Source organism: Pelecanus crispus, chromosome 9 (genome assembly GCF_030463565.1).
Source record: "Pelecanus crispus isolate bPelCri1 chromosome 9, bPelCri1.pri, whole genome shotgun sequence".
Taxonomy (NCBI): Eukaryota; Metazoa; Chordata; class Aves; order Pelecaniformes; family Pelecanidae; genus Pelecanus; species Pelecanus crispus.
The window spans coordinates 44,452,816-44,465,833 of record NC_134651.1 but is presented as its reverse complement, the minus strand read 5'-3'; the positions used below and the strand labels follow the sequence as shown (position 1 = coordinate 44,465,833).

At 37.6% G+C, this 13,018-nt stretch overlaps 1 protein-coding gene across 1 annotated transcript in view; it reads right to left on the bottom strand.

Moving 5' to 3' along the window:
* RALGPS1 (Ral GEF with PH domain and SH3 binding motif 1) overlaps positions 1-6,476 on the bottom strand; it is a 113,248-nt gene extending 106,772 nt beyond the window's left edge. Inside the window, exon 1 of the mRNA XM_075716205.1 lies at positions 6,461-6,476. The gene's annotated coding sequence lies outside the window, so the exon portion shown is untranslated. The remainder of the gene's footprint in view (positions 1-6,460) is intronic.
* Between the last annotated feature and the right edge of the window lie 6,542 nt (positions 6,477-13,018).

Below are 13,018 nucleotides of genomic sequence, written 5' to 3'. Positions count from 1 at the left end.
GGCAAGCTGACATTCTACAAGCTGAATAAAAGTAAGTTCTTATTATTCTTCAAAATTGTAATGAACACGAAGTCTCAGCCTTATAGTTTAAGAGCTGTATGCACAGTATCATAATGAAAGGACTCTTCATAATGCTCCTAAACTGTTAAAATTTATTTAAAAGTTATTAAATATCTCACAGGATCCTTAGTTGGTAAAACCATGGAAGAGCAGGAAGCTGGCAATGCAGGTTTGAATGCATGATGCAATTTTTATCCTGATTATGCCCCACATCTTTACTATATCCACTGATAATTGATTTCACTCTAATGACCATTTATTGTATTTACAAGTTAACTATTAAGTGTTGTCTTCTCCTCTCTCTATTCTGCTATCTCTACCATCATTAACGCATCAAAAAGTAAAGTAATGATATGATCAACTCTACTTGTATAAGCTAAAGAAACATAATAAAGTGACATTCTACTAAGAAAGATCTCAGGCTGCATACCTAAACAAATTAAGACAAGAAATACAGTGCAGGTTTCTAATAATTAGAAACTGTTTGAAGAACTTTGCATAGACATGGTTTAGTGGGCATGGTGGCATTGGGTTGATGGTTGGACTGATGATCTTAGAGATCCTTTCCAACCTTAATGATTCCTAGATTTTACTTTCATTAAAAAATAATCCAGCCACCAAGCCAGGAAACATGAAAATACTACTCTACCCTTAATTGGTTTAGTGGTAGACTTGGTAGTGTTAGGTTAATAGTTGGACTGGATGATCTTAAAGGTCTTTTCCAACCTAAATGATTCTATGATTCTATGACTGTGGAATTTTACCTATGTCTGGAAATCTTTACATCAAGGTTGAATTTATTTATTTATTTAAATAAAAATGCAAAACAACTCCCTACAACAAAACTGAATGAGAATTTGAGGAAGTTTTATGACATACAGTATAGAAGACACCAGTGATTATCACCAGAGCCCTTTCTTGTTTTCATGATCTATTAATTAATACAGGATGCATATCAACAAAAGCTTTAACACTGCAAATCACTTTCTTGAGCAACAGAAACTACTAAGAATAGTACACAACTATACTTGGCAAGTCCCACCAGGACTAACAAAATGATGTCATCACTGCAAAGCCCAGACTCTGCAGTAAACATGCATAAGAAAAGTGGGAACCAGTAAACAGTTTGTTAATTTGTCATACAAACATGGATTTGTTGGGAAATGGCAAGGGGACTTAAGCTCTCCTTTAGCTTGACTGATGTGACACTCCCATACCACAGTGTTGCAGATCCTCCTCCCCAACTTAGATAAAAGCTGCATTATGGTGAGTTACTGGCATCTGGAATGCATTTTCTGCTTCTGCAAACCGAGCTTTCCATTTTCATTGTGAAACTAACAAAAATGCCTCCCAACTAAAGCAGTAATTTCTAGTCAAATGTTGCATTCTGATTTAAATTTCTCAGCAGAACTAGTTAAAGTTTCATATTTAGTACCAGTCTCAAGATTAGAAGACACCCTGCCTGTCACACTAAACATCATTAACATATTTTGAAGTAGTGTATAAACACTGTGTTACAGAGAGGAACTAGTAAGGACTAGTATTTGCAATATTTGCCACAAAAGCGTAACAGCCTTTGTGGCTTCCGAGTCTTCCATTAGTAATAGGCTGGGTTTGTATTCAAATGATAGAAGTCAGCAGGAGTATCTCACATGTTCTACTATAAATGGGGAAGGAAAAAAAAAAGGAAAGTTGCATTTCTTAAATGAAGAATAATGACTATAAGCTACTCCAAAAACCAGAAATGCAATATCCTTTGCTGTCCCTTAGAATCTCTAATTCTGCATCAACCATAAAAACCTGTGGACTCTCCCATCCAAATCTTATTTAATCAAGTTTTAGAACACTTCAAAGTTTTCAACGTTCCACTAGGTGGCAGTGACTCAACTTATTACAGGCCTATTTTCAAAATGTCCTAAATCTTTTGTTTTAATCACAGAATCATAGAATCGTTTAGGTTGGAAAAGACCTTTAAGATCATCCAGTCCAACCATATTTAATCATAACTCAGAAAAGAATATGCATTCATCTTTGATAGATTAAGAAATGAAAAAGGAAGGAAGCACTTTCTGGGTTTTAGGGTTTTTTACGGAATTACTCTGAGAACCTATTTTAAGGCATCCCTTAGAAAAATAATGGAAATAAATACAGAGAAAGTGTCACAACTTAGTTGACATGAAGTCATTCAGAAGAAAATGCTAGATTGCACTGTACTGTCCTAAATCCTGAAGAACAGAATTTACTCAGGGCTAGACAATAATTAATCCCTCACAGTTCCTATCATTCCAAACTACTTTCATACTTGTATTAATTTTGCCAAGTAACTTTGCTGAAAAAGCAAATATTTTTGAAGAGATTTGCAAAGTGTAGGAGGCAGTGATTACCATTACTACTTTGCCCATGATTTAACCTATACTCCAATGATCAAGATGTTCATGTAGGATTGTGATCAATATTCCCCTCTTTAGCATGAAAAGTTACTCACCACAACTATTGCCATGTGCCTTCACTGCTTCACCTGCATAAAGTTAGTTTAGAAAGCCTGCCATCTCTCTCAGATTCTGTAATACCCACAATCTTAATAACTATCTTTTCACAGCATCACTGAGGCTGGAAGGGCCCTCTTGAGATTATATAGTCCAACGCCTCTGCTCAAGCAAGGCAGGCTGCCCAGGACCACATCCAGTTGGGTTTTATCTCCATGGATGATGCAACTTCTCTGCGCAACCTATTCCAGTGCTTGATCATTCTCACATTAAGTGTTTTCTTGTGCTTAGGCAGAATTCCGTGTTTTCCATGTACTCTATTCTATTCTATTTTAATTTGTGCCTCTTCCATTCACTGGGTACCACTGAAAAGATTCTGGCTCCATCCCCTTTCCATCCTCTCATCAGGAACTTCTATACATTGGTGATATCTCCCCTGAGCCTCTTCTTTTCCAGGCTATGCAGCCTCAGCTCTCTCAGCCTCTCCTCATACAAAAGATGCTCTGGTCCCTTAATCATCTCTGTGGGTCTTTACTGGACTCATTCCAATAAGTCCATAACTTGCTTCAACTATGGAGCCCAGAACTGGACACAGCACTCCAGATACGGCCTCACCAATACTGAGTAGAGAGGATGGATCACATCCTACAACCTGCTAGCTATGCTCTTCCTGGTGCAGCCCAGCATGCTTTCCCACAGTACCACAGCAGCCAACAAATAACCAGTAAGGAGGGAAAAAAAAAAGCAAGACAAAACTGAAGAGTGATTTAATTGAGGACAAACAGATGAAACAAATTCCCTTCTCCTCCCCTTCCCATTTTTTCATTGAACTAATGCTGAGCATTGTGGTGGCAGAGGTCAACTTACAATCGTCCTAGGACCCTTCATCACTGACCAAGGAACAAGAGTCTTTGTGTGAGGCACAGTACAACAACAAACAAAACGAGAAGTTATACAGAGCTATGAGGACATGGGCAAAGAGCATAAAACAAGAAACAGATAGACTTACAGACTACAAGAATATAAGAGAACAGAAGAGGATTACAGTGTGACACAAGCACTTCTGAGTTCTGAAAAAATACTGCAGCTTTATTTCTTAGGAATAACAGGGAGCAGTAAATTGGGAAACTGAAGCAAAAGCTTTGATGACTATTCATTTAAGCAAACAAAACAATGGTTGCTATCCAGAACCAACTAGTTCTTCGGGTCTGAATCCCTCAGGTATAGTAACCAGAAAACTGCTGGCTGATGGACTTTGAGTACTTGATGAGTCCTATTCTGACTATGCTTGACAAAGGAGACTACAGCTCAATTAGAGGAACACTCACTTTCCGGGCGGGGGCAAGAGTGAGTGAACAAGCAGAATCAGTATGCCTGCTGCACAGGAAAGAGATTAGATGACTCTGAGGGAATTTAACTGTTAGAAGTCCCAATGTAAATGTAAACAAAGATCACAAATGATGTAGAAACTGAGGCACAGAGATGTTTATTATTTTGAGAGTATTTATGCACAACAAAGGCTTTACACACTGTAAATGTCTACTTATTTCAGCTAACATGTTCCAGAAGCCAACTGTACTTCTATGGCTCTTGCAACAGAGAACTTAGGAAAAAGATATGCATACACGAGCAGCTCAGAGATCATTACTGGTTACAGGGCTTACAGTCACTGCAAGAGTGGGTTCTGCTTCCAACAAGGTGTAACAGGCAGAGTCTGTACCAAAACAAGCTGACACAGACACTAAAGTCTAGCAAACAAAGGATGGATGGTTGTGTTCCTTGTTTGCAAGTTTATAGGAATGAGTCGAACATTCCAGTATTCGTCTTTAAATCCCAAGACCTAGGAAGGAACCACCTATTGAAGAGACAGAGATGGTAGAACAAGGAAGGAAAACCAGAACTACACAACAGAAACTGCAAAACATTTACCCAAGTAGGTATGTGACGAAAGTTATTTGTATGTGTACTTTCTTATGAATGAAGTCATGAAAACGAGCCAGGGAGATGTACAGATGGGGATTAAGAAACACATATGAGAAGGTAAAGAATTTACATAGAAAACCCAAGGTTTGTAGGAACCTGCCAAAACCAGATCCCGAAGGACAGAAAAATCAGCCAGAAAATTACTTATGTGATAATATGACCATGTAAAAAAAGCAGAGAAAGTGACAGCATACCAATGAAGGAAAAAACATGAATCGGTCTGCCTCTGCTATAGAACAAGGAGTTGTCTAATGATGGGATGGCCAGAAAGTAAGAAAAGGAAATTAGCCTCAGCAGAAGAGTCAGTGAGGTTGGATGGACTGAATTCCAAAGTTCAAATGCACTAGAGCTTTAAAATTTTTACAAAAGTTATCTGGAATTTTCAACCCAAATAAAAGGAAACAAGTCAGTGATGCTGCTCAAGATCCACTGAGATAAATAATCATCTCCACAATGGTACTAGGAGTAAAAAGTTGACAGGGAAATGGGGGGGGGGAAACCCTGACTAGTAAAAAAACCCCACAAACTTACATAGTAGAAATTAGAAAATAAAAAGAAAGTAAGAATAGACCAAAGCCAACCTGACATGAAGTCTGCAACAGATATTAAATACAAAGATTAAATAATTCTTTTGTCATGTAAATAACTGCAAGCTGTGGGAATGGTTCAGATATAAAGAACAAGCAATACATAGCCCACAAATATGAAAGCCTGTTCTAAAAAAAAAAAAAAAAAAAAGCTGAAGTGTGGAAGAACAGCACTGTTAATGGAAGTAACTATAAAGAAGTGGAAATCACCACATCCAATATAGTAAACTCAGCAGTGAATGCTTTAAACAGTATACATACTAGAGCTGGTAATCTAGGTAGCTAAATAATTTCCCAACACTCTAGACCAATAATTCAATCTGCTTCATTTTCTTAATTTTCAAATACTCCTAGATGACAGAGAAACTATTTTAGCACAACACTTACATTCCATATGATAGAATCCCTGTAGTTCACTAAATGCAATATGGCTGGCCATTTACAAGCCACATAGATTTATATGTATCTACTCTCTAGAGAATATGCATTAACTTCAGAAAAGCTCCATCCTCTCCAAACTGGCTTTCAGGTGCACTAGCAGGTATGTAATACTAGCAGCTTTTCAGGGCAGTAGCAGATACAGGAGGGCGGGGGGTGGGGAAAAACCTTATCTCCTCAGGGCTATGAAGATGTGTGTTTATAGGAGGGAGGGAATATTGCCACAACAGAGCCATGTCTTGGACCCTGCTGAAGTTAAAAGAAAAGTATTGTATCTTTAAGCTTTTGGATAAAGAAATCCTTTAAGGCTTGATGGTTGTACTGTCAAGTTTGAAAGCAAGATTAAGGCATCAGCTATCAATGAGCTGAACTGAAAACTAATCCAACGTAGATACAATATAGAAATCCGTGTTCCCCAAGTTCTGCGTGCAAGAATCTGAATGCTTTATGCATGCAGGTCCCAGAGCTGATTATTCAGTTAACTAAGACACTTCTCAAGAGCATCAGACTACCAGTTTCAATTGTCTCAGGATTCCTCTAGCCTTTGACAGTAAATCTAGAAGAGATCTACCCTGTGCATCTCAGAAGACTGGTTTAAAATGAACTGGTCTGGAAGTAACCCTCATTCCAACAGATGATTGTATGAAGACATCTTGACTGTAACACACACATCAATTCAAGGAGGCTATCAGACCAGATTCTCCAATCTAGTCACCCACTGACACTTTTTAGTAGTAATGTCCTTGAACTGCCGGTCTTACTTTCCTGGAACAGTGAAAGAACACTATATTGCTATTTCAGTGGCCACTTCTTTCCCGTAAATGCAACTGGGGAGTTTTGCTGTGATGCATTACGTTACTTTATCTTAATCCAGACTACATGCAGTTGTTATTCTGCAGGAGTCACCTTTACAAAAGTAGCTCATGGAGGTTGCCTGTTGGCACCTGGAAAAAAAAAAATCAACTTTTATAAAATGTAAACGTAGTTACCCTATGTTAACTGGCAATTACTTCACATAAATGAAACATGAACACAAACTCCATCTGAAATTCTAAGAAACCAAAAGATTACTACATCAAATGAGGAAAAAAGGGAGAAAGCACTGCTGCATAATGTTGAAGGGAACAAAGTGAAAAATATTTCTAGGTTAGCAATAGTAACTACAAAAGCAGTACTTGTCCTTAACAAAGAACAAATAATAAATAATAAAAAACCCGCGAGTTAAGAACCCAATACCGTCTTGATCCACATCAAGACAGAGCTGCAGCTCTCTCTCCAGCAGAAGTCCTCCCTCAAAAGCCATTACCCTTCAAGCAATCCTGCTGACTTGCATAAGTTAGAAGGACAAGACACATGTTTAGGAGAGTTATATGTTAGGAGAATCTCAATAAAACAGTCACAGGAAAAGAAACATGTATCTGCTGTATTACAGTATAATACTATCACAATTAACACAACTCTAGGTTCTCCAAACAAAAGAGAACTGACAGACACTTCTGTAATCTCTGGTATCAAACATTAAGTGAAAATAGGAAAATACCTGCTACTGTAATTACAGTTGCATTCTTACAGTGGAACAAGGTAGTTCTGCACTCACTCAACCCATTTTGCTGCACACCTCCATCAGTCCGTTGCTGGGTCTAGCTCTGGCTATTCAGCAGGTTTATCTCTTGTTTAAAAGCATGACATTCCTGTAAATTAACAGGAAACAGGATTATGGTGACATTTATTATATAACTCAGTTCTTCTCAAACCGTGCATTCCTTACCTGCAATATGCACTCTGGTTGTTTTTATTCTTAGCTCTCCCTCCCAGCTTTGATGGCTAGTTGCCCATTCTGTTTTCATTGGTATGTGACAAATTCCAAAACTCAAAAGAACTAAAGAACACATCACAGAGGGAAGAGCAACATATTAGGAATTCCATCACTAAATATTCCCCAAATATGTACCTGTAACTCTTCCTCACTCTGTCAATCAACACAACATTCAAGCTGATTCGGCTTTGCCTATTGGTTTTAATCACTTCTTTCAAGGTGCTTTATGAACGGTAAATGCTACTCATTCTCACTTAATTTTCCTCAAGACTTAACTAAACAAAGCAGAATGGACACAAAATCAAATACAATCATTCTTCTTTCTCTGTATCAGCAAATTAAGCCACAGCTCTTCCACCAAACATGATCAGCAACAAACCTGAGAAAATACTGTTTAGGTAACTCACTTTGGTGATATTTAGGCATAGCCCTTCCCTTTCCCCTCTTTTGCCTTATACCAATTTTCATAACAGCTAATATTTAAGACAATTATACATCAAATGAAAAGAAAATCATCTCAAAGACAGATACTCTCATGAGGAAACTGACAGTAAAATCCCATTAAAGCCCACATTGCTTTGATAAAGTTAAAAATCACTGCAGATCACATGGTGTTACTACTCTGCCTCTTCTACAGTCTCTATTCTTCTATTGTTAAGGAACCTTCACTTACAAAAATGTGTATCTTCTAGTCGTTAAATTAATGTAATTTCTACTGGCAAAGCAAGCTATCTTTTGCTGGAAAAGCAACATACACTCAAAACTCATCCAAACTCCAAGTATACATACAGCAGGCACTCCCTGCACAAGCAAATGATCCTAGCTCACAAAAGAATCAAAATGACAAGTTACAAATGAGTTAGCATGAGTAATTCAACAAAAATTACAGACATAACGTTATGTTCGCATCCCATCTCAGCTTTGTCAATCAGATTTGTTCCCTGGCAATGAAGTTTGTGTTGTGTGTGTGTGTCTCCATATGTGGGCTCTATTCTGTTTACTTCTTTCACTCTGAATGGCTTTGAAAACTAAACTTCCAAGTAAAATTTTGATACATCTGAAACAATTGTCTTTGCAAACTCCATGCTGGCAGTCTCCAGTGTATCTGAACTTTTCAATTAGGCAGCATTAATTCTTCCTCTTTCTCCACCCCTCCCCCATGCTGTTAATACTCAATGGTCATTTGGTATTGAAGACAGACATCAATAAGGCAGACAGAAAGAATTTATCAGGGACAGACATGCCACCTGATGTCAGCAAACAGAAGACCATGAAAACATTAATAAACAGGGAGGAAAACGGCCTCTTGTTGGAAAAAAATCATCAATATTTGGAATCCTGCATTAAAGAAGACCTCCGCACCTCGCCACAAATTACCTGAACAACTTCTAATGAGACTAACATTCATTCAATTTGAAGCATGTGTTTCACACAACAAACCCAGTAAAAATATTTTTTTACAATAATCCAGTTATCCGCTATAGCTGATGAAATGCTTTGAGGCAAGGAAAATGTTTAGGACTATGTATAGAAAGGGATGACAGGAATTGAAAAAAAACCCTACCAAAAATTAGATAACCTCAAACCATGTCTTGGGTAACTGTAAAATAGTGCAAAATGCTTATGTTTCATATTACTCGCTACAGGAACTATTAAAGCTTCCATTAACTTTCCATCTTCCTCAATTTCTTTGGTGCAACATGTTCCATAAGAGAGTATCTAAAGGTTTATTTTGGAGACATTTCTGCAAAACAGGAAATTGCTTTCAGATCCCAACATGAAAAAAGACACACTTTCTTTTTTTAAAACACTAGTTTCCTTTCTTTGTTAAAAATACTTGTAGTTGCTTAAGAGAGGTGATACTTCTGAATATCTTTTCCTGACTGCTTATGAAATCAACAGATGTAGTCATAAAAGAAAATCGTTCAAAGCAGCATAATTTAACTGTGTTATTTAAGCAGTCTTCTTTCCTTTGGTAAAAACACAAGAGTGGAGTCTACATTCACATACCAGGTGGAGAATTTTTTATTCAACATTTAAAATCTGAAAACACGAATTAATATAAAAAAAAGTTACCTAAACCTTTCTGCTATTCATTTTCAATCACTTGAAAATGGCATTTATAAGATAAATCTTAAGATATTGAAGTAATATTAAACCAAGCATTAGTCTGTTTAAATAAGAGAAATTTCTTGAAAGCCATCCTAATGTAGTTTCAGAAAACAAATCTGGCTGAAGACTGTATCTAGCATATTGCTCAGGAAACAGAACATACATGACATAAAGGCCAACTGAAAGTTAGGCTTTCATTGACAAAAAATGAGAAAGTTCAAATGCAAGAGGAGAGGCTGAGAGAACTGGGTTTGTTAATCTTAAAATGAGTATGCTCGCTAAGGACTGATCTTGTTGCTGGCTTTAACTGCCTAATGGGAAATTACAGAGAAGATGGAACCAGACTTTTCTCCAAGGCAAGCAATGGAAAGACAAGAGGCAAAAGAGACAAGTCACAGGAAGGTAAATCCCAATCACATGTCAGGAAAAAAAACATTCACCATGAAAATGCTTGGGCATTGGAAAAAGTTGCCCAGAGAGGTTATGGAATCTCAAAATTCAACACTCAGGAAGACACTGAACAACCTGCTCTAAACTAGCCCTGCTTTGAGCAGGGATTTGGACTAGATTATCTTTGGAGATTCCTCCCAAATTACATTATTCTATGACTAGAGTAATTCCTTATTCTAAAAGCTGTGTGTTTTCCTTGACATAATTTCAGTCCAAGCTAGAGCCTGTGAATACCTAAGCATACTGTTCCACATCCCACCCTAAATGTCTTAGATTAAGTTTTGCATAACTGTTCAAGAAGCATTTGGACAACACTTAGATGTATGGTTTAACTTTTAGGTTGCCCTGTGTGGAGTCAGGAGTTGGACTCAATGATCCTTGTGTGCCCCTTCCAACTCAGCATGTGCTATGATTCTATGTTACAGCACTATTACGTCTAAACTTCTACTCAGAGCAATTTAAGCTGTAAGAGATCATTAAAATCACTTAGTCTGATCTTCAGTTTTTGGTGACAGGTCTTTAAATTTCACCCAGTTGTTTGTGTGTTGGCCTCAAAAAATTGTCTCAAAATGAACACAGGATGTTTTTCCTGAAAGAGAATGGAGAGACCTGAAGTCTCCCGTTTTCTTGCTCTGGAACTGCGTCCTAATTTCTTATTTGAAGTGTTTTGGCTTCAGTTTCATTTGTTTGCACTCTGAATGTAACAGCAGCTCTACCAGGAGAGCCTAATCATCTGTGCAGCACAGCTTCCAAACTCCATACTGGTTCATAGGTAGAATGTACCCGAAACCAGAAAGTGAGGGAAACCACGTAGCATTACTTCTTCAAAATATTTTTTCCAGTCTATCATGATTTGCAGTTCAGGGACTTCCTAAGTCACAGATAAAAATCTTCGCACCTAATACTCCCTCTAGACTTCCTTCTTACAAGAGTATATTTGCAAAGCAACTGGATACAAAGGTGTTTGTTTGTTTCCCCCTCCCTCCCCCCCCCAAATCTTGGAGCATCTATAACATCTTCTAATGAGAAGTCCTGCAGCTTATGAGAAAAATTAACGTTTCTGTGAAAAATGTCTGCTCCTGAAGCTAGCTTTTGTTAGTCTTACTTTATGCCCTCTGGTTCTTGCATTACAGATGACAAGTAAAAAACCAATCTTTCCTGCTCATCTTCGCAATTCATGATGCTAGAAAGATACCGTGCCCTCTCGCAGACATCTGTTGTAGGCTAAGGGCTCCTAGTCAAGTTACAGTTTACTCCTTGTAAGTCAACCACATCCTTCATTTCAGCCCCACTGCCCCTCTCTGTAGCTTCTCTAATTTTCTCACAGCCTTTTGAGGATGGGGATAGAAGAACACCACACACCGTTCAAGATATACACCCACTGCATGCTTGTTCTTTGGTCTTCTCATATACAACCCTATCACTAACACTTTTCTGATCACTTTGATGCTCTCATAGATACCTCTCTTGCCTATTTTGAAGAGGCTGACTGCGCAAACATTTCTGGTTTGTGCTCAAGACCCTCCTTGATCCTGCATTTAATCAATTAGGCTGATCTTGCTCTTTAAGTCTCTCATCACAAATTCTTAAAACATTTTTACTGCTAATTTTGGGGCACTCAGAACTTTCACGTTCCTTTTTAAAATAATGGTATCAAAATTGTGCATTATAATCCAGTATCATTTCCACCAAACGCTTTAGAACTTTAAATCTTCTTGCTAATTCTGTTCATGACCTCCTTGTCTATTTATTTATAGAATTAACCCTTTTCTCCTGTAACATGGCCGACAGTTCTTGTTGCATTGTTTACTTATTTTGACTGCCTCCATCATATGCAGAATGTCTGCTCCTCAAAACACATTGCCTTGTACTTTAAATGGAGCCTACAGTTCCTCTTCAATACAAAAATTAGTTTGACCTTAACACAAACTCTATCGAAATATATAGCATGCCCAGTGGTCTACTTCACCCTGTTCAGACCGACTGTCTTAACTGTTCATGTTTATAACAAGTTGTGGCATTTACAGATGTTAACCGTGGCATTCACAAATTTATTGCCATATCACTGATGCAGTTGTGCACTGTCAGACCTAGCACAACTCCCTGTAGATATATTCTTATTAAAAAACAGTTCTTTCATAAGCAGCTAGTACCAATATATCAGATAGACAGTAAACCACCCCCTTACTGTGTTTGTTACTAAAAGCATAATATGTTGTTATTTTTTAAACCTGAGTATCACAGTCAGCGTGCTTGATGAAGTAAACATATTTATAGTTTTTACCTAGTTACCTTGGTCAATTCAACCTACAATTGCATACAAGAACAAAGTTAGGTTTGGTTAGCAAGACAAATGTCTCACAGAACCATGTTGCCTAACTACCCCAGTATTTCTGTTCTTCAACATATTATTAAATAAAGCCCATGCTATTTTCCCCTATTATTTTGTTTGATATGGATAACCAAGGTAACAATAAGGAATAAGCTTTATGGAGCACTCGCCTTTTGTTAGCTCAACACTGTAACTCTCAGTCTTCAAAATCAGGAGTGGCAGACCAGAGTTCTCAACTGGTATCTAGCAATATAAGAAGAAAACTGGTTCTCAGACTTTTAAATTGTTTATCCTCAGGAGATACTGTCCGACATTTATTAACCGGAAAATATTTCATAGTTCCTACCTGATACAACACCCTGTTTTTTAGCAGAAGAAAAATTTTTGTTATACAGACGTTCATGGTTTTCCCAAATTTGCCAAGCAATAGACAAACATATTGCTAAGCTTCCTCCCTGCTTCCTCCAGAATAGGTACCAATTCTTCCTTGCCATCCTGAGCTCTAGTAAGTACAACTGGCTCCAAAATCTTTGATTACTTTTTCATGTATGGTACTTCAAAAATTCCAGTTTATACAATTGCTACCTAGTTCCCCTACTCCCATTTTTATATATTCATTTTTGCTTCTAAACACCTCCATTTTGAAACTAAGTCAGTTTGAGCTGCTGATGAAAAGTGTTACTCTTCTGAAGCATCACAGGAACGGAACGCGTGACTTTTAAATGGGACTATCTCTCTGTTGAATCCCCACCCC